Here is a 27,556-nt window from a genome sequence, read left to right as displayed (position 1 = left end):
GAATAATGCATCAAGTGGGGACCCCGCCCCCTTCGCCCGTCCCTGGCGGAGCTCCGGAGGGGGTGGGCGCTCGCGCTGAGCAACGCCCGCGCGCCGACGAGCCGGGTGAGCGCTACCACTTAGGCGGCGGGGGGGAAAGGGGAGGGGTGAATCGTGACAACCTTTGAGTAACGCCCTGACGATCTGCCGGCCTTCTGGGTGAGGAAGGCACTCACTAGGCTGCGACGACGTATCCACCCTCAAGCGGGAAATACCTGACGTAGCATGATTTTATTTCGCTTCGCGGCAGCGGGTCCGACCGTCTTTTATCTGCGCTTGCAGGGCGGGGGGAGGCTGGGACGGTGGTTTCTTCCGCCGCCTGCGATCCTGTCAGGCGCTCCTTCGGGCAGGCGGGGCGCCCCGCGCGCCCGGCCCCGCGCCGCTCATTTGCATTGACGCAGGGCCGCGCGCCGCGGGCGGGCGGAGGGCGGGGGGGCGCGAGCGCGGAGGCCCCGCCTCGGGCCCCGCCCACTCCGGCTCCGGGCGGTGCTCCCTCAGCGGGCACGGCGCAGGGCTGCGTCCCCCCGCCCGCCGCGCCCCGCCGTCCGCCCGCGGCCGGGCTCGCTGCCTGCTCACGGCTGCTCGGCCCCTGCGGGGCTGGAGGGGCGGGCCCGGGGTGACAGAGCTGCGGCCTCCCGTTCCCTCTCGGGTGGGGAGGCAGCGGCGGGGGCTCCGCCCTGCTGAGGCGCGCTGGGCCCCGCGGGGCGGTGGGGAGTGCCCCAGCTCCCGGGTGCGGTCTCGGCAGTCGCCTCTCCGTCCTCGGCCGGATCCCCAAGGCGTGGCCGTCGTGTGCGGGGCGCCTCGGAGACCCTCCAGAGCTCGGGCCAGGCCCGTGCTGAGGGGAGGTGGTGCCTTGGAGGTGTTTCCTGGGCCGGCGGTGTTAAAGGTGGGGTTTCGCCCTTGCCGTCCAGTGGAAGCACAGCAGCTGTTTATTGCAAACAAACAAACAGTTTGGCAGCTATAGATGTAATGTTGTTACAGATGTCGGTATCCCCGAAAAAGGCTAAAATAAGCATGCTCCCTTTGTGCTCTGGGAAGGCTGTAGCTCAGCAGCGAGAGCATTATACCTGGCCATTCAATGTGAGAGTACGTTGGGGAAGTGTGGTTACATGGTTGACCTGTTGTACTCTTTTCTAGGCATCCGTTCGTGGCCACTGTCAAAGGCTGGATGGCTGCTTTCCACTTGGCCGATGGACCTTTGGTCTGACCCAGTGTAACAACTCTTTATTTGTTAAATCTGTTTGTGTTTGCTATACGCACATAAAACGTAGAGGGAAAAAAAATGAGTTCGGCATCTGCAGTCATCTCTGGTGTGACTGTGAACCTGTGTGAGTGTGTGTATTTGGGTATCCATGCCATCTTGTAGGGTTAAGATGAAAATACATTTGCAGCGTGGAAGAATAGTTGATACGTATTTATCTTTGCTGTATTATGGCTTAGTACTGCAGAATTGTTCATTATATTGGCATCTGTTTCAAGAACTCTGCAGCCGTCTGTCTTACAAGTGGTGAAAAATGGAGTGCAGACCAAGGCCTTGCAGATGATCACACGCTGAGTAAATGTTGCCAGCCGAGTAATGGTTCCTCTCTGAATAGTGAGTTGCTTCACGGCGCAGTCCTCGTAAACATTAGTTTTGTGAGCTGCAGAACTGGTAGCATCTGGCTTCCCATGTCATAACGCCTGACATTCGGCTACGTGCAAGCCTGAACAGCAGCTGTCGTCGACCTGGGGCGTTCTCAGGTGTCTAGCAAGGGTGGAAGCAGCGCTGCACCTTGTCTCTCCAGTGAGCAGCTGCCTACTTCTACAAAGTGTGTAGGAACTCATTTAGTAGTTTGTTTTTTGTTGTAAGCGGTCAGCTTCCCTGTCCCTCACCTTTAAATTAAGCCCAAATTTGAGCGATTCTTCCTTCAAAACAGCTATCGTGGCGTCTGTGAGTAGTCTTTTTAAAAACTGACTGAAAGACAACAGTACTCACATCCTCTGTGACAGCTTATCTCTACCATGGTAGCCACCTACCCCAGTCATCCATGTGTTTATTAAAATAGCCTTCGTGGGGTGAATCCCACCTATTTTTAACCATATAAAAAGTAAGCATCTGCTCTGCATTAGCTGCGTAATCTTCTACAAACACAAGACAGGTGCTACCAAAGGATGATTCATCCTACCCTAACACAGGTACCTTTGGAGGGAGAAACCTGATCTCTCTCTGCTGATCATGAGGAAAACATCTGGCTGTGCCTTGCTGCAGAATCCAGAGGTCTTTGGTGCTCCTTAGTCTTGCGGCGTATGCTTCTTGACTCTGATACAAGCCAGAACAGCTGTACTGAGTCAAACCAAGAATCCTTTGGGCTGTATATCCTGTCTCTTCTGCCTCTGATACAAGACCAGTTGGTCTATGCTGGGACCACAAATTCTGGCTTCTCCTCTGCCAAATCAAGTCTCTTAACTGGCACCTTGTTGCCAACAAGAAGTGCCGAGTGCTGTCCTTGGCGCTGTTTGTTTTCTCCCTCTAGTTCCTAGTTTCTTAATTTTTGACCATTTGGCCTTCACACCCTCTTGCTTTAATGTTTTTTCTCCCCTGTATTCACTTGATTCCTTCATAGTTTCTTTTATCTTACCTGCCCCTTTCCAGGGAAGGTTTGAGAGCTTTTTTGGATTGGGCTAGGAGGAAGGTAATAGTGTCTGAAAACAGTCCGCTAAACAAATGTGTCAGAACAGGCTAAGCATCTATAGTGCTGCCTTCAGTGACCTCAACTATTTGCAGCTCAGGAATTTCCTAGATTTGCCTTTCCAGCCCTTAAGGGTAGTGGGATACCTGGACCCCACGTTCCCTGGTTCTCATTGGAAAGCGACCCCGTGCTTGGGCCTGAAGAAGAGAGCACACTGGCTGACCCCCCCTCATCTGAAGGACCTGGGGAAGCTCAAGAGTCACGGAGCGGGGATGCGTTGCTCAGGCCAGACGACAAATGTAACGGGAAGCGAATGCCAAGCCATATGCGATATCGCTGTATGTAATATGTAAATTGAAAAAAACAGATGTTGCAAAGCAAGCTGTCGGTACGGTAAAACCAAATATACCTAAGTTATGGTTCTTGTGGCCATTAATCAGCCTGCTTCTGTGTATTCATTGCAACAAATGTTCCAGGCATCAACTTCACCTGGGAGGCCTGTGGCAGAGCTGGGGCTGACAACTCTCTTGGTTTTGTCAGTGCCTGAAAGACAATGACTGTCTTATTTGTCTGGTGTTCTGCATCATCCTCTGTGTGCTGAATTTTGTGTGACAAATTGAACCAGAAATGCTACAGAAGAGAAAATATAAAGACAAATGACAATAAACTATATAAAATTACACTACATGAAGACAGATCAAATAAATGGTAAAGATTACAAAGCAGCTCTTCTGGGTTCCATTTGGGTGACATGAAAGGGATCATCAAGGCAGCGGCTTCTAAATTTTGCCCCTGAGTGGTTATCGTCCCTTCTAGAAATTACTATGCACAGCTTCTTTCCTTTTTATAAACCCAGGAGAATAACACCTGCTATTGGCCAGTGTTAGCGACAGGGTGTTATGATCTGAGAAAGGATTTTGGCCCACAATTCTGTTTTTCTGCTTGAACAAAAAAACTTTTAGCTGTTACAAGAGCTGAAAGGGATTGTGCTGAGATGCTGGCCATTTCAGAACAGTCTGTGGGTTTAGCCTCTTTAAAAAGTGTACATGCTTAGGGGTAGGATCCATACCTTTTCCTAATTAGGCACCACTAAACAAGTGTTACAGTTTTGGGGAACATATAAGAAATCATGTAAAAGTTTAGATATAGCATGTAGACTTCTATGCGCATGCAGAGTTACTGAAGTGCTTCCTCATTTTGTAAATTAACATGAACACCAGAATATCAGGAGCCTAACGTATAAAAAAGAAAATAACTCTGCTGCTAGAATCTGCTGTTTCCCTCGTATTAGCTAGTTGGAAAATCACTGTGGCTGTGATTTTGAATTTGGGCTGCAAATAACATCTGCACATGAAAATTATCTTTGCTTTTATTCCAATACTGAAAGCAGATTTTCTGATGAATTTTTGCATGTTATACTTAAAAGTAAACGTGGCTACAGATAGTACTGACTTCAAAAAACCTTTTTCTTGTGGAGCGGCTGAACACAGAGACTCATCGGCTGCGTGCAATGCAACAAATTGTTCTTTCCACAGCCCACAATATTTATAGGCCTTTCACCATTTACAGTGATTTACTACTCCATTTGACCCCTCTTCCAAGGCTCTATAGCTACAAGAAAATCACGGGTTCTGATTGTTTCTTGTTGCTTGTTTTCTCTTTACTGTTTTACTATTCCTTCTCCCCATTCCACACTATCTCCTCTTCCAGGGCTCTTTTTGAGCACTCTGTATTTAGGTAGCTCTGTCTGTCCTGCACTGGTCGCAAAGGGCTCTGCTAAGAGATTCGTCTTGATCTTCCCTGTGATCAGGCTGTTCAGGGGAGTGCATGGTCTGCTGGCCTGTGGTCTGTGACATGTATCTGCTTTGTTCCTCAGTTCAGGCTTTGAAACGGGCTTGCGTATGCATTCCAGGAACAGCACATTGTTCGAACTGGTAGAAAAAATACGCAATTCACGTACTTTTGCTAGAGCTGCTTCCTCTTAACCTTAAAGTTGATTTTTGTTAATGACTTTTTCCTCCCATGGAAATGCGGAAAACAGTCTGGGACTGCAGGTTATTCATATAGTAAAGCAGATGATGAGGTTTGACATTTCACAGGAAAAAGAGGTCTGAAGATTTATATCAATGTGTTTCATTTACTGTTTTTCTGTGCTTGATTTTTTTAAACTCTGAAAATAATAATCCTGCATTCTTAGGAAGGAGGTAGGCAAGTCTTTTTCAGCAATGAGCAGTTCTGTTGAGTCACAGTAGCTTACCTTTTTTCCTGGTAGTTTTTCTCATTAAAAGAAAAAAATATTAATCGTCCGGGTATGACAAAACTGGGAAAGAAACTTTTGTTAGATCTCTGTGTGTTGGAATGTAATTAAAAACGGTGGGAGGATTTAGCACCAGGGATTGGGGTAGTTTGCTTCATTCTGTTGTTCCCATGCCCATGTTATGTTTTTGTTTGTTTGTTTTTAAAGCTAAAAATCTTAACATCTTAAAATTCACAGGAGATGGGCAGCTTGCTTCCTTTATTCAAAGCCCAACTTCCATCATGAGAGCTATGCTGTCTGCTGGACTTGAAGGATATGGGTTCTGGTCGCAAGAATGCAAAGCAGTAATTTACTCTGTTTTTACTCCTTTTTGCCCTGGAGTTTAACCAGCATGTTAGACTAATATTTTCTTGCTTGCTAGCGACAGTTTCTGTTTCGTTTTTGTTTTGGGGTTTTTTGGGTAGTGGAAGTCATTAGAGTTTCTCCCAAGAGAATCAGTACCAAAGTAAACAAACATCTTCATGAAAGGAAAATAATGTCTGTGGAGTATTCAGAATTCCATGTTTTACAGACGAGTATTTATGGCAACCAACTAGTGAATTAAAGTGAATGAAATCCTATTTCTAGTTTGCTGCTTCTGCTGTGCTAATTGAATGTGGCAATTTCTACTAGTTTCTCAGCTATGCAGTGCAAGTTCTGGATGTTAGTTGTAATTTAGGGTGAAGGAAAATATGAGATGAAACTCAGTTTAGAAAAAGGATATTTTTTTTTTTATTGTTGGGAATTGAATAGTGCATGTAAACCTCCTGGGAATTGCTATTGTCTCTAAAATGTTCTGCGTGTGGTTGGCAAGAACAACAAGGACAGAAGAAAGTTCAGCTAAAAAATTCATAAAGGCTGTCTGGTGGAATGCATTACAGTCAGCTGTATACCTCTGTGCTCTCATCCCTCTGAACTGATAATTTTTAGCTGAGATGAAACATTCTGAGGAACAGGAGGCTGGCAGATTTGCAGCGTAGATTGTTTGAAGGTTTAAATACTGTGACTATCTCATCTTACTGTAGGTCTGTAGATATAATGTAAGCTGGAGTTGCTGAAAAGTGATAGAATGGCTCCGTGTGCACAGCCTGCAAAACTGTGAAGAGCTTATTTTCTGTGTGCTGCAGAATCCTGCGCACTTTCCGCCTCCTAGCCAGGATAGCAGTAATTCACCAGTGGAGCAAATACACCTCAGATTTGTTGAGGATGAGACCGTATCTAGTTCTTTGTTTAAGCAGTAGCTTTCACAAAGGGGACCAGTGCTAACTGGCAACTGCTACAAACACCATCACATGTTTCATGACAAATGCAAAGTGTTCAAAAAGTTGGCACCACAGAACAGAGATACTGTCAGTCTCTGTTTAATTCTCAAAATGGCTTGTAGGATTTTAAAGCTTGTGTTGTTGCTGGTGCAGTCACGTACCAGGTAGCGTTTTTAACAGTCCATATAATACGGCTGGTTAATTTCGTTATATTGCTAAGACATAAACCAAAATTATTCCAAGGATAGAGAATACTAAGGTTTTACTGCTGTTTTTTTCCTATGTGCTGTGTGCAGAAGAAGAGTTTGTCCAGCAGTGCGTGCCACTATCGTCAGAACACAGTATTTTCTCATCCTCTTTTCTATGTACAGTACAGATGCAGCTGCCACTATTTACCAAACATGAAGGTGGTGTTCACAGCTCTGGGTGTAAGTTTGGGCTCTGCTTTGAAGAATTCATGAAACATCTCTACTAATTGCACGAGCATTCAGTGTATATTTATATAACTGAATATTGCGGTGTGGGAGGCTCCTGGAAATTTTAAGGAATGATCTCAGTGATCATTGGATAGGTCTCCAGAAACTTCTGTAACTGACTTGGCTAAGAACGACTGCATGATGCTTCCATGTTGGAATAATCTGTTCTGAAGAGTTGCGTACTGTAGTCTGACCGTATTTAGGAGACGAGGTAAGAGACCCGAGGAGACTCTGGAAATTGTTGAGCAAGGAGGATTTGAAGGAGCATTCGCTGAATCCTGTAGGAAGCCCTCATGACAGATCCAGCAGGAGGAGGCGAGTGTGTGTCTGTAGCTAGGTCTGCCCCTGTGCGGGAGTGCACAGACCGTGTAGCAAGTTAAACAGAAGGAGTATATGTTTGCACTTCAGCAGGCTGTTGAAGTAAGAGCTTTAGATTGCTACAAGAAGATTTATTAAAGTTTGCCTATTAAACCTCTGAAAGGTGGTAGGGGAGCAGGTTCCCCTTCTGAGCCATAGCATCTGTTTTGTACTAAAAGCAAAGGCAACCTATATGATTTATACATGAAAATATATTCTCTTGTACTTGACCTTATTTCCTCTTTGAGTGCGAGATGGATGTTCCCTAATTTTACACCACCACCCACTGTTTCAATAAAATTGTTTTCAATAGATTCCGTAAGAAATCTGCTGCTTTAATTAATACGGAATTATCTCAGAAATTAGCAGTACAGACCATTCAGATTCACTGTAGATCTAAAATTAATGAAACTTTTATGTACAGGCTAGAATTGAAGAAATGCAGGTTAAAATTAAGAAAACCATTAACCATATCATTGTTATTAATTATGAGTATATATCCAGTAACCAAGGTGGGGTCAATGACTGTGAGACTGGCCATCGTGTTGTCAGAGCTCAGCTAGTCGGGAGCAGCGAGGTCACTGGAGGATAGGATGCTCTCCTTCCCGCTTGCTGAGGGTGTGCAGCATCTTTTACAAAATACCCTAGCATCCGTGGGTGATGGACCCAGACAAGGCTGGCTTGGCGGTGAGGGCTGCGCCTCTGGCAGGTAGAAGAGACAGGCAGAGGCATTCTGGAGGCAACGCAGAGCTGGACTCAGCTCTGCTGTACAGTGAATGGATACTTGCTTCACACTTGGCTGTTGATGAGCCATGTTCCAGCTACCTTCTCCACCCTTGGCTTTTTTTTTCTTTTTTTTTTTTTTTTTTAACTTGAAGTTATTAAGTTAAATTTCTGAACAGCACAGAGTGGCGGATACTGAAGTTCTCACTTATTTTCCAGCTGGTTTCCCTCTTCCTTCTTTCCCACTTTCCTTCTAAGTATGCCTAGCTCTAGCTGGGACTCAGAAACAAGAAGTCTTGAGTTCTCTCACAAAGAATTTACATCTCTGATCTAATGAACAATTGTAAATCAGTGTTAAGCTTCATCACTTTTGACCGTTCATGCTATTATGATGTTACAAAGACATTGAAAAGCAATATGCTCATTTTGTCCTGTATATTTTGATTACTAAAACCGTATTATCTGTGTGGTTCTTTCTTAGTGCTCATGTATAACATTTTTAATAATTGTAAAGAAAAGAAATCCAAGAAAAATCCTTGCCAAGAAACTTACGTAAAAGCTGAATGTATTAGAATATTCATGTTAAAATATTTTAGAAGTGCATTAGCTATACAAAAGAATAATTGAAACCTAGGAAATGTAGTGAAAAAATTTCACTTCAATAAAATGAAATATATTAAAAAAGAAAACACAGTTAAAGTCATCCAGGCAAACTTAATTTTCTTCTATAATGAGAACCTGAGGGAAATCTCGAGTTAAATTTAGTTTATTTCTGCAGACACTACATTTTTTAACTCTTTATGCACACTTCTACTTAAAAGAATTATGATTGCTTGGATGCCTTAATCACTACCTCCCCTACCCTCATATGTTCAGCTTTTCTGTAAGTTTAATCTGAGCACTGGAAGTCATGCTTTCTAACCACATAGCTGCAAGGTGAAGGAACTAGGGTAAGATCAGACCTATAATGTTCATCTTTTATACAGAGAATGCAAAACCTACTGCAATTCTGTCGTTTCCTTTCTCATTATGGTATTGAGAGTTGAGATCCATTTTTCTGCAGTGGCACAAAACAGTTTGCTACTTAAGTATGGCTTACAGAAGGTGCTTTGCAGAATTGATGATCACATATGCCACAAATCAATTGTACCCATGATACTAAAAGGGAAAATTACCTAGTTCTTTAAAAATTGCCAAACCTTGGTAAATATCGTTGAGTAATTGTGATATCATTTTGGGTCAGTGTGCTTTGGCCAGAGGTCAGTCAAAATGAATCATCCGAGGAACCTTTGTTTTCATATTTTTAATCTTTTTTGTGCATGCTTCTGTAGTATGTTGTAACTGAAGAGCAGAAAACCTCATAAAATTTCTACACTAGGAAATCAAAGGGCTTTTCCTTCTTTTCCTTTTTTGTCCTCCCAAATAACCTCTCTTTTCAACGTTGAAAGGTCTTCTTTATATGAGGAAATTTACCAGAGACTACAGTAGGATAATTATGCCTTGTGGATGCTTTTTAATCTTGCATGAGTGCTTGTAGAATTCAAGCGTCCACATGGGGAGTTATACCATCAGAACTATAGGGGCGTAATTATGCTGGTGAGTTCTGTATGAAGACAAATGCTTTATGAAAGGGAGTTTTATTTTGGCTCTTCACTTTTCAGTTTGTTCATGTTCTGAACTAAAAGGAGTTGATCTAATCTATGAAAGTAATGAAAATTCAATGGTTATCAAGTAGACTGTCAAGTGCTGGGGAAATCGGAAAGTAATAAACATATACATTTCCTGATAACATTCATGTGCAGTTTTGTTCTTACTCTCTCGCCAGTGTTTGAGTTTGTGAGGGGTTTAGTGAAAGGTTACTAAACAGGGTCTGTTCTTTGCAGAGCCTTATAAAATAATATACTCAATAGCTAAACACTGGTAGAATATTAAAGATTCTTAGCTCATAAAAAGAAACCGGGGTTTCGGGCAAGTATGACACTGGAGAATTACTTGAATACTTTTCATTCCCTGTAGGACCTCTATAGCTAGCACTGAGCAGGTCAGCCGCTGAATTTCTATATATGCATTTTCCCATATCCCAGTTAATCTGTAATTCCTTAAATATGTGAGTCTTAGGACAGTAGTCAAAATGTTCTCTACTGAAGTAGACCATTTACATGAAAATAACTTTCAATATGTCAGTAAGGGTGTTGTAACACTTGAATAACTATTTGCAAAATACGCTTAGAGTGAATTTCAAGCACGTCTTAATGTAATTGCTGCACAGACTTTAAGGCGAGAGCCCAATCGTTTTGGTGATGTAACCCCATCCAACCTTACCACTGACCACAGAGCATCGCTCTGTAGGTGTTGCTTGAAGACCATTATTTCAAGGTGAACTTCATTAGAAAGACGTCTGGTTCGTATTTAAAGAGTTCAGAGAACAGAGAGTCCACCACATCTATACCAACACTCAGTGTTCAGGTGAAGTGGTTTTATTTGTGGTCTGAATTTAGCTTTGACTTAACTTGTTGAATCTTTGCTGGATTAAAAAAGCCTTTAGCACTGGACATTTTTCAATGAAAATACTGAACGGCTGGGATCAAGGCATCTCAACCTTCTTTTGTTGTTAAGCAAATCTTATTGAGTTGCTTTAGTTTCTAACCGCGAGGCAAGATTTCTGTATCACCAGTTTTCCCTGTAGTTTCTTTCAAGTTTTCAGACATCTTTCTTAAGTAAGGACATCAGGGCTGTCAGCAACAGTATTAGTAATGAGCAAAAGCATGCTCTCCCCTTTGTGTTTTTGAAGCATGGAGGAAGACATAGGACAAATACCAAAATTTTTGTTTTTCATATTTCTTGTCACAAGCCTTTTATGAGAGATGCCTGATAAAGCTTCCATTGGATTTTATGCTTTTCCAAGTCAGGCTTATTAGAGGCATACAGCAAGGTGATACCTTGCTGTGATAACCAGAATGTTTAGTTTTGCCCTGGGTAATGTTGTGTACAATGGTAGTGCTTCTCTCCTGCTTCATCCTCTTTTTATCTGCTAAGATTTCTTTTAGAGTTGAAAATACAGTCTCCAATTTTGTAAATATACTTTACTTTTTGTTCCAACATGTATAATAATTTCTTTATCATTGATAAAGTATACATTTGTCATGTGGGCATGAATTAAAGTGAAGCAGGTGACAAGGTAGCATGGCTGTGCCGTTTTCTTGATTTCCTACTTAGCCAATTTTTTACCTGTAAAATTTTCTGGTACTGACTCTTTGTTTTCATCAAAGCATGGCCCTGTATATTTACCCAATATATTCACCCAAGATAGTGAGTAGTAGTCCAAAAAGTCTTTTCTGTGAGCTCACTCTTGAAATGTTGCAAATGGAAGAGGAGTCTGGTTTTGGCTACCAGTAGAACTCTGTAAGTTATCTATTTTGTAATTAATGTAGAATACAGAGGTTTGTGCATAGTGCTGAGATGGTAATCACTGTTGTGCAGTGGTTAGGTAAGTGTTTTACAAGCGTGTAAATATGTGGTTTCGCAGTTGTACTCCATCATTCTGAAGCTGTTTCAGGCCTGCTGTGTAGGCAAACTGAAACAAAATATTTAAATTCCCCAGTTTTCAACTATTCTTTTCAGAGCAGGCTGTGTGCTAGTCATGGTAAGGCCTTAGCTAGCCAATCTGAGGAATTATTTTGATGTTCTGAAAATAATGGGATCAATTTTATTGTGGTTGTGTGGATGTGTGCAAGGGGCAGGAGCACTACAGAAATGCACAGAAAAGGGATTAAGGAAGCCCGTCAGCCTGAGGACCACTTGCAACATAACCCTGAGGAAGAGGTGCTTAGGACTGTGAGTAAAGAAACTGTCTCCTGCTGTTTGCTTCCTACTGTGTTTGAGGAAGCAGCATACAGTATACATGGTTTGTAAATAAATAGGATTGCATTGAATAAATACCTATCAACAATTTGAGGTATAATATAAAAGACATCAAAAATCAGCTAATTGTTTCTGTCTATGTTTACCAACAAAGTTTAGAGCAGTATCTTAGGAAGTCCTTGGTGAAGGTGAATGGAGAGATAACACATTGATGAAACTGAACTAAAACTACGTGGCAAGTCTGCTTTTCAGTCTGGAGCCCTACCTGAAAATTATGTATTTCTAGTAGCAATGAGTATTTTTGTTCGGTTTGTGTTTTCTAGTCAGAACAAAACCTTGACGGTTATGGAGTAGAAAAGTAGAAGAGGACACAGTAGAAAATCGTGGGTTTGAAGGGAGCTCTGGAGATCATCTGCCTCAAGCCGCTGTTGAAAGCAGGACCTTAGATCAGGGGCTCGTCAGGCCTGGTGATTTCCAGGGAGTTCCCCCACTTTTCTGGGCAACCTGTTCAAAGTTTGGTTGCTCTCATGATGAAGAATTTCTTCTTATACCTGGATGGGTTTCCCCTGAAGCAGCTTGTGCCTGTTGCCTCTTGTCACCGGGCATCTTTCTGAAGAGAATCTCCATCATCTCTATAACAACCATGTGAGTGTTGGAAGACTATTCAATCCCCAGCTGTCTTTTCTTCACATTGAACAAACACAGTTCTTTCAACTTTTCTTTGTCTGTCAAGTTCTCCAGTCCTCTAATCGTCTTGATTGCCCTCTGCTAGACCTAATTTTTAAATGTCTCTTCTGAGCTAGAAGGACCAAGACTGGACACAATATTCCAGATGTTGCCTAATAAGTGCTGAGGAGAGTGGAATTACAACGTCCTTTGGTCTGCTGACTGCAGATTTGCTGAGGTAGCCCACAACACCATCTGCCTTCATTGCTGCAAGAGCACCAGGCTGGCTCGTGTTCAGCTTGCGATCTACCAGTACTCCCAGGTCCTTTTACCCTCAATAGTACTGTTTCATTTTTGACTACGTATAATGAAACCAAAGCACAGAAGTTCACAAAGCTTCAGGAAGAAAAGGGAGGTGCTCTGTTATTTTATCCTAAAGCCCAAATACTTCAGCACTCATCCACAGTATGGGAGACCTGTGTACAGCTCTTTCCTTCTGTTGAAGAGTTGGACCCATGTTGCTAACAACCCTGAGCAGTGGCCTTGGGAGGAGGCTGTAACAAGCCACAACATATTCTGGGGTTCCTTCAAACTCCCCTGTTGCCATGGTGATATTTTTGTTTAATACACTTTTGATGTTTCTTAGAGTAGGGACTACAGGTGTCATACCTCCTTGGGAATTAGTTGGCATTTGTGCACTCTCTTCGCTTCTCACTTTGGTTCAGAAATGCAAGAGTCCAGAGAAATTACCCAAAACTTCAGAGAAGAAATTGTGTCTGCCCAGCTTCCTTGTGATCCTTACGACATCCTAGGCCTTTGTGTTTGGTTTCTTTCCTTTGATGTGAGTAAACTTGCCTGCAGTTAAGTGATTAGTCATGACTTGAATGGCTCCGTCTTGGTAGTGCTGGTGAGTAAGTAGAGGCTACCTGTATTTATTTTTTTGTTAAAAAAAGGTACTTACAGATTTTTTTTTTTTCTTTGAACATGGTGGTACTTAGGTCTTTTAGTTCTGTTTGTACATATAGCTTTATCTATATAATAATTCTTTCTGTACATATATCTTTATATATATCTACTATATGCTATAGTAACTTGTGGTGGGATAAAAAATCTGTTTTGTTTTAGAGGAGCCAGGAAATATCTAAAAATATTTCCAAGTACTGCAGTTTTTTAACGAAAGCAACTTCGGTATAATGTTTGATGTACTGGGTAGTAAAAAGTTGATCAATATTCATTGCTACTCTTGTTTTATTTTGGAATCCAAGTACCAGAGTGAAAAAAACCCCAAAATGAAAACACCACCATTATCATTGACAGTTTGCTTGCACGATGAAAACTGTGCAGTTGATTTCTCTGCATTATATTGCACTTACAGATATCAAAGTATGAAAAGCAAGGATAATTTTAATTTAATTGCTATGTTAAAGGGAAATAATACTTCCATAGCAGTTTAAAAGATAATTTAAAAAAATTAAACATTTCAAAATTTTAAATGAGGATATATTTGGAATTTCTAGCGTTGCATGAAAATGACACAAATTTCTGTCCATTTTACTAACAGCAAAGCAGAATGTGTGACTGGTGGGCATTTGTTACAGACACACAGAAGACAAATTCGGTCGCAGTGGAGAGCACCACTTTGTAGGACTTGTCTACTATGCGTGAGGAAAGGATACATTGCCATGAGTAAATCCAGAATGAGGACTTTTTCTGAACTTCATTAGGAAGAAGAACACCTTAAATTTTGTAAAGGTCTGATCTCAGGAAAATGTCAAGGATACCATAAGATGGATATGTCCGCACCAAGCATAAGATATATCGGTGTTGGACTTTCTGATGTCTCAAGCAGCGTCAGTCACTGATCGCCCAAAAACTTGTGGGTACTGCAGTACCCTCTACTTTGTGGAGACAAACTTTGGCACCAGGCGGTATTATGTGAAACATAAAATTGACCGGTTTTTCAGGACAACTTGTTTCCCTAACTAAGTGCTAAAAGGGGAAGTTTTAATGGAAAATGGGACTTCTCAAGGAAATCTTGCTGGGTGTTCTAAAGGCTACGCTTTAATGAGCACACAAGTAAGTCACCTTGGAGAGTAAAGCTAGCCTAGTAAGGAAGGCACAAAGGTGATAATTAAACAAGAAATCAGTATGTTAAGTATGGAAAAGGGGGGCATAAGTGGGAATGAAAATTGAATCTACAAAATGTAAATGACTTTTAGAGAAGATAAAGGTAGTAAGGAATTATTACTCGCCAGTAGAGTTTAAGACAATAAGAAGGCATTACCAATGTATTAGGAACAAAAGAACAACTAAATCAAGTATATATTTCAGTCTTGCAGAAAAAGATAGAACAGATCCAATGGATGGAAATCAAAGCTTGAAGAATTCAATCATTATAAAGATGCAGTGAGGGTGATTACACATAAGAATAATTTCGCAGTGTAGGTAGGTGGTAAACTTGCCATTGCTAGGAATTTAATCCAATAGGATACACTTTAATCTGACTCTGGGAACAGGCTTGCGAGTGTCTCCGTGGATGGCTGCGGAGGTTGTTTCTTCTATGCAATCTGTACATCTGCGAATTTATATTTGTTCTTTGTCACTCCCTTCTCTCATAAGCCGTGGAGGAAAACAGAGCTCTCATTGCCCTCAGTGTATTCCACATGCTCAGCTCTGTGTTAAGACAATGACTTCAAAAAAAAAAGTCTCGTGCTTTAGGGCTACAGCTGGCTGCCTGCAAAAGGCAAGAGGCTGATTCCCTAGGTTAATTCTGGATATTTTGATTTCATTTTTCTCTAAAGCCTTAGGGATGGGCGTAGCTGGCCATAAAACCTTGGACAGACAGGGCCAGTTCTCTGCAGCAGAGAGAAGTCCTCTTTTTTAGGTAGCTGCTATCTCCCAGCTGGCTGGGGGATCAAATGGTTTCTTCCCTAAGTCAGGGTAGCAAGGACTTTGAAGTCTTTTTGCTTTCCTTCATTATGACATCTGGGCATATCTGAGATTGTAATTATGATCATTTGGGCATATATAATCAACTCAATGTCGTTACTGGAGCCTGGGGCAGGGGCATCACAGTCTTTTTTGGCATTCATATTAACTTAATTTCTTCAAGATTGTTTTTTTTGGTTTTTTTTTTTTTTTTTTTTTTTTGCATGACCCAACTGGGGAAAGCAGTGGTAAATGGGTGGAGCATTATGTCACAGGTAACACAGCAGGTTGCCTGTTCTGGTTTAAATTCTACTGATTTATAAATATCTTGCCTTAATTTTGCTATGGTAAGAGTTATAGGTGATAAACACAATTTCTTTTTTTGCAACGGGCAGATGCCAGTCGTGATGCTTGGTGGAGTTGCAGAGCTGCCACGCAGGCTGCTCGAGTGCCGGTGTGCTGGCTGCATGCAGCAGCTGACAAAAGGTTTGTTGTGCTTGCAGCAGTGTCGCCTCCGAGTCCGGTTGTCCTTCGGCAGCCCTCCTCGCCTTTTGTTTTAGCAAAACTGCCCCTCCAGAGTGAAAATAAGAAACCTTAGTAATAATACAGTACTGGAGAGGGAGGATGCAATAGCTTTTCTTATTGTTTTGGTTCTGTTGAGTTGCAAATGGCAGTGAGCAGAAAGAGGAATGTCAGGAGTTACTGGAAGCCAGGCTACCTATCATCATCCTCTGAGAGGGAAAGGGGTCTGCCAGCGCTGGCAGGTGGCTCTGGTCTTATGCCACTCTCTGTTGCACACGTGTGAAAGTACTCACATGCTTCACGACGATCCTCCTTTCCATACAGGAAGCTGAGGCTATCAACCTATTATCATCCCACAAAGTGGTGAAAAGACACCTGCTGTTCTACCAACATCAGCGTGTTTTCTTCTTAAGCGTGTGAAGAAAAGGCAGCCTCCATCTTACGTGAGCCCTTACGTCTTCTTTTTATGGGTCCAATGGAGGGACATGTTTTCAATTACTACTTGTGTGCAAGTGGAACTGGTGCTTGTCTATGTGAATAGACATATCGGCTTATCGTATAAGTCACCTTACATATCATCTATCATATGGTTTATCATATGTCATTGGTTTGCATCACATATAAGATTGGCTTATGATCTATATATGTATGTTTAATCAAGGACTTATCCTGTACCCATCATCTAACAGGTGACTGAATACCTATCTGTAGATCTTTGTGCTTGTACAGCAGTTTGTACACAGGAGCTGCAAGCAAAGGTAAGTCAAGCTGTAAAATTGGAGATGGATGGATTGAGAGGGATGAAGGGAAAAACAGATCCAGATAATTTATTGAATGGCAGAACTAGTGAGGACTGATTTGCTCTTGATTTGTATCTCATGAGGTGCGATTCTCTCGTGTTTGTCACACTGAAGTGCCCTCTACCACTTTCCTTCCAGTACTTTCGACCAGTACCTTCCAGTCTTTCTGTGTCCTCATAGTAAGATGCTTAACTTCCCCTTAGCTCCTCTGCCACGGTGTTTCACTTAGTTTTTTCCAACGGTTTTTTACCGTTTCTTGGCCTAATGACTGGGAATGACACAGCAGATGCTGTTCTGGAGATGCATGCGTGCTAGGTGGCCAACCTGTATGTGTCCACCATGGTCAGTAGCTGCTACCAGCTGAACCTAATCGACTGCCCTTCTCCTCTGCTAACAACAAAATTAATGGCTTTGGGAGCTGTGTTCTGTGATGTGCTGAATGTTGTAGAGGTCTGTTGTAAGATCTTACTATTTTAAAAATCTCTACTGTGTTCACTTTGGTTGAAACTGAACAGACATGACAGAGAGACAGCGTGTTGCACGCAAGCTTTGTTTCCTCAGGAAGCCAAGCTAAAAAAAATATCTGCCTAGGAAAATTTTCAGCCAGCATTCGAGAAGCTTGCCGTTAATTATCAAAATGAAGAAGCAGAGTGTGATAACATGGTATTGATACAAACAATCAGAATCAATCTCTCAATAAATAGACCCACTGAAAAAAATACAGAAAACACATCAGACTTGTGTGCTGCGTGACGTTCCTTTTTAGATTCTGTATCTGACCTTGTCGTAGCAGCTTCCAACCCTAAAATCACCCTCCCTGACCTAAACGCTACAGGATACACAGAATTTAAAAGGAGTCTTTTATTCCTAAGGTGTCAAAAGAACCTCTCTTTACTGTTGTTTATTCAGAGCAAGTAAATCGAACTAGGTCAGCCTGAACTGGGGTGACATTCTTTGGAGTGCCCATACTCCTGGCGCTCATGGGGGTCAGCATCTCTGGAGGACTGCTACTCTGCAAGGTCTCCCGCCAGCCCTTCCCCTTGGCCTTTGTTGCTCACAGAGCTTCTGCCCTGTGACAAATGTGTCCACACACACTTTGCAGAGTAGTTTTGGATCCATTGATGCAAAAAGATGAAGAACTAAAATACATATTTCTTGTATCAGTGTTTCTGTTGCTGCAAAGTTAGTATTTCAAAGGCTCTAAAGTTTCTGGGAATGAATTTTTGATTTATTCTGAGAACCAGGCTTCTGGTGTTTATTCACTTGCTGTCTACCTTTTGAAGGCCAGTCGGGATCTACAGCTTTTACAAATCATCCTTTGTGTTTTGGGTTAATCCAGGCCTTCCTGCACTTTACTAGGTTGTTGTAAATGCAGTTTATAATTTATACAGAATGTAGTTCATCTGCCCTATGACTGGGAAACATTAAAAGAAAGCATTCAGTCATAGTTTATGCATCTGGTGATGCGGACTGGGATTTTTAAAGAACCCAGCAGAATTAGGCATTCGAATTTCATTAAAATGCTGTGGAAGTGAAGCATGTAAACTCTATTAAAAAACTCAGTCATTATCTGTAACTCTTGTTTTTTCTTCAGTTCAATTTGTGCATAAGCTTGCTTAGGGGAGAGAAGTGGACGGGGCTGGGTTTGCACACCTTGCCTGCTCATTAGTGCTGAGGCGAAACCCTGCTTTAGAGCTTGAGTACGCCATGGCTTTCTCACATCTTCCTTTTTCTACTGCAGCTTCAAGTACCCATCTAACTACTGTTTTTATAATTAAAACCTTATTTTCCTAACCAACTAAATGTAAGTATCTGTTCAGTAAAACGGTTGATATAAATAGTTTGATGAATATGATGTTGAAAATGTATTATCCATATATATATGACATCCTGGGAACGATTTGTAATTTTTCATGCTCTGAAATGTTCGGGGAGACAAAGCTGAATAAAAAGTCAGTTCAGAAAATAAAATTGTACTGCCGAATGTAAAAGAATTGGATATATTGCTTTTAAATACAATGCAATGTGACTAAAGGTTACATGTAATATACTGTCAGATGTCTAACAGAACACAAAAGCTTCCTCCGTATGCAAGAATCAGTAAAGTACAATATGATAAACATAATGAGGAACAAGATGAGAGATCAATTGAATACGCAGTCAGACGAAGAATAGGTAGGGAGTGGAGTTCATTCTGAAGTCAGAAGGGATTGCTGCAGCAGTACAGAATATGCTTTGTGGAGGAAGGAGTTAACAATTGTGCCAGCAGTGTTCAGCCCCTATTTGTTGCAAGAGAATTAATGGCTTTCCTGCCTGGTGCTGAAAATAGAAGCCAAATTTAAGTTGTTTCTTGAAGGCAGATATAATTACATCATGAAACTTCTGGCTTTTGGGTCTAAATAATAGGATAAGAATGGCCACACTAAATCAGAGCAGGGTACGGTCTCTTAACTGTTCCTTAGGCATGAGAATAGGACAAGCACTGAGTGATAGTTTCCCCAGTTTCCAGCTATGCACAATGCACGTAACGGCTTGAACTGTAGATTTAAGTGCGTTATATATTTATTAGACCTTGCTGAATCCTTTCGCTATAGAATGTTCTAATTATTTATTAAACCACTTATATTTTTGTTAGCCACAACGTTCTTGCAGCAATAAACTACACAGTGTAGTGATGAATTGTGTGAAAAAATATTTCTGTTCGATTTAAATGGCAATATTTGGTGCCTGATAAGGCTTATGATATGAGAAATAGTGAATGATTGTTCCATACTTACTATCTATGCTATTCTCAGTTTTATACACAGTTACCATATTTCTCGTTAGTCATCTCTTTTTCAAGTTGAAAAGTATTTTCCTCCATCCTCATACAGTTACAGTAGTATAGTGCTATTCTTCTGTGTTGTCCAGCATATACCATTCCTACTTCTAATAAACCTTTGGGCACGGGTTATTCAGATCTAGGTGAAGTATTTCTGATGTGTATGCAGTCTGGGTTTGTACAGTAGTGTAATATTTTGTCTTTTGACTTTTCATCTTTGTCTAATGGTTTGTAACATGTAGTTTGCATTTTCTGTCTGCCAGCAAGCACTGGACAGGTGTTTTCTGAGAGGTGTCGAGAAGGAGTCCAAGAGGCTTCCTGAAGTCAGAATAAATAATTTATTTATTGTTTATCACTGTGTATGTGCAGTTAGTTTTTTTTTTCTTGATGTGTATTACTTTGCATCTGTCGATATTAAATAAAGTCTACATTTTTGTTGCTAAATCACTCAATGTTCAGTATTATGACACCTTTTTGAAGTATTGACTGTTCTGAGTAATTTGTATCATCAGCAAACTTTTCCATCTCGTTATTGATTCCCTTTTCCAGATCATTTATGAATATACTGAAGAGAACATGTTCAAGTGCAAATCTGTGATCGCTTCTCTCCCATGGTGAAAACAATTTATTACTACACTCCAACACATCATTATTCTGCTAAAGAACTTTCATCCTTCTGATAACTTAGCTTCTTTAAGAGCCTTTAGAGAGAGATCTTGTCAAAACACTTTGACTCCTGGAAATGTAAGAACGTTACGGCAATCTGCATTCCCAAGCTGGCTGACTTCTTTAAATAACTATTAATATCATCAATTTCATCAACCAACAGTAAATTGAAAAGCCCAAATTTAGTCAGGTTTCTCCTTCTGCAAATATTACATTATTTGTATACTAAGAATATCTATAAATACTTGCATTATTAGTACCAAGGCTTCTAGCAGTTAAGTTATTGCTATGCTGCCAGAAACTCCAGAGTGAGGTGCAGATTTTCATTGACCCCGAATGGAGCATGGTTTCTTTGTGATAGAAGTCTTCTATTTATTTTCCATAAATGACACATCCCTGAAGCAACGGCGAGGGAATGAAAGTTACATTTTATCACAGCAGCATTTGCAGAAAAGTGAACTGTAAAAGTTCCTGTTCATAACGAAACTTGGGTCAGCCATGAGTTCCTAAAAAGCTTACCTGCAGGTGCTTAATTTTTTTTATTTAAAAATTTATATTGGAGCTTTATGAACTTCTGATTAAACTTTTAAACTGAATTAAGGGTGAGAGGATTAGACAGGGAATTGGAAATGAACCGTGGTATCTTTTGCCTCTAGCTCAGCATTTTGAAGGCAACCCAAATGAGATGTGACAAAGTGCAGTGAGCTCTTTTCTTTTTGCTGACCTATGTGTAAGTGGAGTTTGGTCTCTGCCAAGTTCTTTTTGTATGAATGGCCACGTCATTCTCCCTGTTACTGTAATTAGCACTAATTAGCCCTTTATTGGATTTTAAAATAAATAGGCCATGATTTAGATATAACAGAGACTAAATTATCCGCTTAGATAATCCACCGCGACTAGATGAACAGCCTGCTCCCCCCAGCCCTCCCCTCTTCCACCATTTGATGGAAGTTATGAAGAGATGTTTTAAGTGGCTGCTATGTCCAGCTCCCACGTTGTGCCCTATTTGAAATTTAGACTATAAAATCCTGTTGAAGGATGGTTCCTGAGTGTGAATTGCATGGATCTGTTTTAGTCTGTTACGAGTCTTCGTTGCTGTTTCACATTTCCTTCCTGGCCTCTTTGAAGATGTGAAGAACTTCAGAGGAAGTCCTCATCAGTAGATGTTCAGAGAGGTGCTCCTCCTTCTTCAACCCCTAGTCTAAACTTCACACCGCTCCTTCTCAAGAGAGTGTGGTTAATCTAGGTTGGCCCTTGCTTGTCGTGACTCTGATGCTGTTTGTGCTGCCTGTTGCACTGTCTTGCTGCCAGAATACCTTCAGATCTGTAGATACTACTGAGTCATTTCTCCTGGTCTTCCCTTACTTATAGAAGCCATCATGCACTAATAGATGTCCTGGAAGGGGAAAGTGCACTTTTTCAGAGTAACATTGGATGCAGCTTAGTGTCGGCATGTGTGCAGTCTGTGGGTTGTGGTGACCACCCTACCCCTTTCCCTTTGCTTGACTCTCAAACCCCAGCTGATTTTTTTATTTTCCCCAAAACACCTAGTGGATTTTCTGTAGCTGCCTCCATCTGAAGTTTTTCTCTGCTCCTTGTAGTGACGAGGAAGGCTTCGCAGCTGGAAAAGGACCAGTCCTTCAGGCACACTGCTTGCTAGTAGTTGCCAGGTCAGCAGAGACTGCAGTGAGCTGGTAAGCCTGATCCTGCTGTAACTCAGAGCACAAAACGACGTACGAGTACAAACAAGGCTTCTGGTCAAAGTGTGATGGCACAGGGAGCTATTACTGCTCTCCTGGGTGGTGGTCGTTATCCACATGGCTTCTCCATTGTGCAAAATATTGATAGCCTCGATGTCTATTCCATTGTATTATTTAAAAAATTACTACTGTTGGCACTAGAGTCAATGACGTGTGATGGACTACTGCACTGCTCTAAAAATCCTACATGCTATGCCAGCAGCATGCAGGTCTTCAGTCTTCAAACACAGATACTTGCCTTCAAACAATATAAACACTAGATGTTTTTCTGGAAGTAAAGAGACGCAGCGTGAATCTGCTTTTCTCATATTTTCAACAAGTTATTTGCTATTTCAGGTCTATAATCAAAATAACTATTTGGACTTGGATTCAGAACAGTAAAAACCTGCTGGCTCTTTCAATGGAGGCAAAAACTGAAGCTGTCAATATGCAGTTCATGAAACAACTAGCTTTTGGCAATCAAGTGTGAGACATTTCTTGTTTCCCACGCTAGGTCAGCACTTTCTTGTCGCCATACTTTGTGTCGTCAGGATGCTCTCTGTGGAGGTGACTCACTGGTGTGTTTGGGAGTTCGCGCAAAGTCTGCTAGCTGTCTTTTCTCTGTTACCTTCCACGTGTTTTTCCTGTATTTGTAGCAGCATGATTCTGCCTGCTCTCTACAAGTGAAACAGCATCTCTGTTACACCTTCCTTGCACATAAAGAGGCTTATAAATGTATCAGGCTGTGGCTGAGAAAGCTAGATTACACGCTATCGGAAAACTATCACTGATTGTTCCAAAATGACCTTGCTTAATTAACAAATAGGGGTGGGTTTTTTGTACTGGTCCAACTATTTTGACAACTGCTAGAGCTCGTAAACATGGATGTAATTGCATAGGGCTGAAGATCCCTAATAATGAAGCAGCACTCCTTCTGCATAGAAGTAACTATGCCAGTACGGCTGTGCTGATACCAGCGCGAGTGCAACACACAACACCAGCTGTACTGTTGTAACTATCCTGGTATCGTTAAAGTGGGCAGTGTAACATTTATGTCTGTATGAAGCCTTAGAGCAGATAAATGCGCAATGTGTTCTCGCTTTTGGAAAAGTATCTATTACTTTAGGAAGACTGTAGCTGCCTTGACAATGTGGAACTTTGCTCAGACTGTATCAGTTCAATTCTGTCCATGTAGTCAGACATGAAATTGAGTTACAGAGACTTAATGGGTTACTCCATGTCATTGGAGATGAATCTGTGTGCAATCCAGTAGCCCATCGGCAACACAAGGCAGAAATCATTAGGTCAAACAACTCTATTTCACAGAGGTTATTTTTTTCCTCATGTTTGCTTGTGGTCTAAGAAGGTGCATGCATTCTGTTACTGTGCTCAGCTGAAGCCTAGTAAGTTAAATAGTAGTAAGGTAGTAGTAAATTCATCTTGTGACTGGTCTCCAAGTTAGACTTTTGAAACAATTCAGCTAGATCAGTTCTAAATAGGTGATTGGGGACTGAAAATGGATATATAAGAAATGAGTCTGTCCTATATGCCGATAAAATAAGACCTTTACTGACTGCAAGTGGCTTGCTTGTAAACTGATGAATGGATATTTTTGGAGATGGCTTAGGATCCACAATTTCCATTTGAAATGTTTGAGGTGTGCATTGGCAGCTATTTCCCATTTATCCGTAGAATTTCATGTGTGTGCTTGTTTCAAGAAAATTACATGATTTTCTGGACTTCAGACAATTTTACCTTCATAACGAATCTTCTTTTTTATTTTTCTCAAACTGTCACAGATTTACTGATGCGTAAAGAAGCCTTTTTGGAGAGCCAAACCACAACACTGTGGAACAGACAGCTATGTTTGGGATTGATTCTGAACAAAACCTCGCTCTTCGTTTCATAAGTTTTATTACAAGAGATAAAAGAATTATTATACAAATGTTAAATAGATATCTCATCTCTCGAGGACAATTATGCTTATGGCAAGAACATTACCGTCAATTGTAATGCCTGAAAAGGTTCTGAGAACTTCAAGAAACCAAGATCTGACTGCACTTTGTGAGGTAGTGCCTCTGGGGTAACGTGCGGAAGAAAAAGAGGGTTTAAGAAAGATTGTGGTCATGCTAAAATTTCTGTTAGCTTCGTCTTAGCTGATCCTGAAGACCAGTATGATTTGCAAGAGAAATTTGAATGTAAATATTGTCAGCGTTTTTTCACACTTTCGTTGTGAAACAGAAACCACTGAATGTAGTGAAAAGGAAGTTAAGAAACTCCCTCTCAGGATACCGTGAGTTTCTTGCATATTGCCACACCCTGTCAGCAGTAAACAGATCTCGTAATTGCAGCTAATCTGGATTTCTTTAAATGTTGTACTGCAAGCACCTGGCCAAATTCTGTTTAGCGGCAATGTTTGCATCCCAAAACTCCTGAGGTCAGAATTTTATCATCACTTATTTAGCTTACTAGCAGATTCTCACTCTCAGTTTTGAGTGCTGTTGGGTTTTTTCCTTGCTTTAAGAAAAGGGAGAGGGGAGAGAAAAGAGAAATAAGTAGCAGCACTAAACATTGAGGTATTAGCTATAAAGCTGACTTATGAGGGCTGTGGAAATTTCCCTGTACTTCAGTCCTTGTAGGGGAGCAGCATTTAGGGAGTAAGAATACTTCCATAATTATGCTTATCACAGTTTGGTCTCTTCTTTGAGCAAAAGCACCAATACTCTTTTGAATAAGATGGACCTTGAGACTAATTTTGCATTGACCTCTAAATAACCTGTCAGTAGTAACTTCCTTCTGGTTTGCCTGAATTGGATTAGGACTGACAAGGTGGAGGTGGGAGGCTTTGCTGGAAATCTGGCTCCCATGAAGTCAGTTTGCCAGTACATTGTCGAAAAGTTTTGCCGAGTTGTTTTTTATCTTAATCTTTATGTGGCATTTATTTGCATAATTCATTCCTTAACTGTAAATTTTGTTCCACAGCAACTGCATTGCTTTTTGTAACTGTGCTGTGAATGAAGCAAGCCTAAGAATTATTCTTTGCTATTTTGTTTTTTTCTGTGCATATTCCTATTTATAGATAGGGATGGGCCCAACTGCCCACTTTTTGATAAATAAAGAATAAAACAGTTAAATTCTATCAGACCTGTCAGAGCCAATCTAAGAGAACATGCTATTTTCAATCCTACTTACTTTTTGGATAAAAGCTGCTTCAAGGGAAAAAGATCAACATATAACTGAAATTAAGCCCTGCACAATCCCTACTCTGCTGTGTCATTCATAAATTAATGGATCATGAAAAGACCTTAAAAGAGTGTTATCCATCAGAAGTAATACATTTGTATATGCGGTGCCTATATCCCAGAAAGCCTTGTCTTGAATTTGCCTATCTAGGAGCCTGGAATCCTTCTGAGAAAGGATGAAAGAACCGTAAAATAAGTTTATGTTGCTCAATGCCCAAATGTTATAAATGACTAACACAATATGAGCAAAACAGTAAATCTAATCTTTTGCAACATGTATATTTAACAGTTGTAAAATCTGCTTCTGAGTTTGTTGATATTAGGCTTTAGTTTTAGATGCTGTATGCCATATATCCAAATTAATGAGACCTCTGAGTAAAGCTAATTTTTCTTCCTAGAACCAAGTGTATAATTTCCAAGGTGACAAGAAATCTCCCATAGAAATTGTAGGATAATAGAATCAAGCAAATGCTTGCTATTCAAAATAGGTTTACCACCACGGTATCTGAAAACCTTATCATGAGAGTAATAAGCAAAGCATGACTACTCATCTGTCTTACTTTTATTTTTCATCCACTCTGCAGAGGAAGAAATGTGTGTATTAGAATAATGTAGGTTTGCTTTGATGAACTTTTTCCACTAACATATATTGTGATATGCAAATGTATATGTAAATGAGGAAATATGCTTTGCATTTGGGATAAAAGGGGGTCAATCACTTTCTGATTTTTATCAGATCTTCAGGACTGGTCCTCAGGAAAGCTCGAAAACTCTGCTCCCCACAGTGAATTTTAATTTTGCTGTGTAGCGTTCATTGTGTGACTGTTGACCATGGTCTTTTCTCTGGCAATTTATAGATCTTGATCCCAGGCCACAAAATGCCTTACAGAGCGAGACTTCATGCATTCGTCATTCTGCGGGGAGCTGGGGCAGAAATGCGAAACCCCGTGCTTTCAAATGGCAGAGCTCAGGGGTTGTCGTCAGCGGCGCTGAGTCTAGTTGCAGGGTGGCAACAAGTGGTGTGCCCCAGGGGTCAGTACTGGGCCCAGTCTTGTTTGACTTCTTCATCAACGACCTGGATGAAGAGTTAGAATGTGCCCTCAGCAAGTTTGCTGATGACGCCAGGCTGGGAGGTGTGGTAGATACACCAGAAGGCTGTGCTGCCATTCAGCGTGACCTGGATAGGCTGGAAAGCTGGGCAGAGAGGAACCTGATGAGGTTCAACAAGGGCAAGTGCAGGGTCCTGCACCTGGGGAGGAACAACCTCATGCACCAGTACAGGCTTGGGGTGGACCTGCTGGAGAGCGGCTTTGTGCGGAGGGACCTGGGCGTCCTGGTGGACGACAGGTTAGCCATGAGCCAGCGGTGTGCCCTGGCTGCCAAGAAGGCCAGTGGGATCCTGGGGTGCATCAAGAAGAGTGTGGCCAGCAGGACGAGGGAGGTTCTCCTTCCCCTCTACACTGCCCTAGTGAGCCTCATCTAGAGTACTGTGTCCAGTTCTGGGCTCCCCAGTTCCAGAAAGATGAAGAGCTACTGGAGAGAGTCCAGCGGAGGGCTACGAGGATGATGAGGGGACTGGAACATCTCCCCTACGAGGAGAGGTTGAGGGAACTGGGCTTGTTCAGCCTGAAGAAGAGAAGGCTGCGAGGGGACCTTATAAATGCTTACAAATATCTGAAGGGTGGGTGTCAGGAGGATGGGGCCAAGCTCTTTTCAGTGGTGCCCAGTGACAGGACAAGGGGCAATGGGCACAAACTGAGGCACAGGAAATTCCGTCTGAACATGAGGAAGAACTTCTTCCCTCTGAGGGTGACGGAGCCCTGGAACAGGCTGCCCAGGGAGGTTGTGGAGTCTCCTTCTCTGGAGATATTCAAGACCCGCCTGGACAAGGTCCTGTGCAGCTTGCTGTAGGTGACCCTGCTTCGGCAGGAGGGTTGGACTAGATGACCCACAGAGGTCCCTTCCAACCCCTACTATTCTGTGATTCTGTGATTCTGTGATAGCTTCTCTTGCGGAGGAAGCGATCTGCTGTGCCCCTGGGTCGCCGGACTCGCCGAGGTGCTGCGAGGTCTCTTGCCCAGGGTATGTTGTGTAGCTGGGGTCAAGGTGAGCGCTGACACGAATAACCATGGTCAGGCTGTCGTCTCTCAGCCTGGCAGGGAGTCTCGGGCGCCGCTGGAGTTGGGATGGATGTTACCATGCAAGAGCTTCCTAGCTCTGAGGAATGCAGGAGTGCTCCTGGAGCGTGGACTGAGCTGGAAAATTGCTCCACCATAGATTTTCTGTTTGCTTATGCTTCATCTCATGTAGAAATTGCATTGCCTAGAAAAATAGGAGTGCATTCTGTTTTAATGGGATCAAAATATTAAATTCAAAATGATGGTTTTGAAAATGTAAACTTGTGCCATTAAGCCACGTCTACATGGCCTTTGTGTTCTTGCTGAATTATTTTCAGAATTAACTCTGACAATTTTTTTTTCTTCCTTCGG

General features: G+C 41.7%; 2 long non-coding RNA genes across 2 annotated transcripts in view; both read left to right on the top strand.

Annotated features, from left to right (window-relative positions):
• Positions 1 to 27,556, top strand: part of LOC142361393 (uncharacterized) — a 54,793-nt gene that overhangs the window by 1,962 nt on the left and 25,275 nt on the right. The gene's annotated exons all lie outside the window — the stretch shown is intronic.
• On the top strand, positions 31 to 26,623 carry LOC142361537 (uncharacterized). Its single transcript, XR_012764155.1, has 4 exons — positions 31 to 105; positions 1,177 to 1,252; positions 21,688 to 21,780; positions 23,625 to 26,623. It is a non-coding gene; the product is annotated as an uncharacterized LOC142361537 (long non-coding RNA).

The sequence above is a fragment of the Opisthocomus hoazin genome, chromosome 5 (genome assembly GCF_030867145.1).
Source record: "Opisthocomus hoazin isolate bOpiHoa1 chromosome 5, bOpiHoa1.hap1, whole genome shotgun sequence".
Taxonomy (NCBI): Eukaryota; Metazoa; Chordata; class Aves; order Opisthocomiformes; family Opisthocomidae; genus Opisthocomus; species Opisthocomus hoazin.
This window is presented reverse-complemented; position numbering and strand designations above follow the sequence as displayed.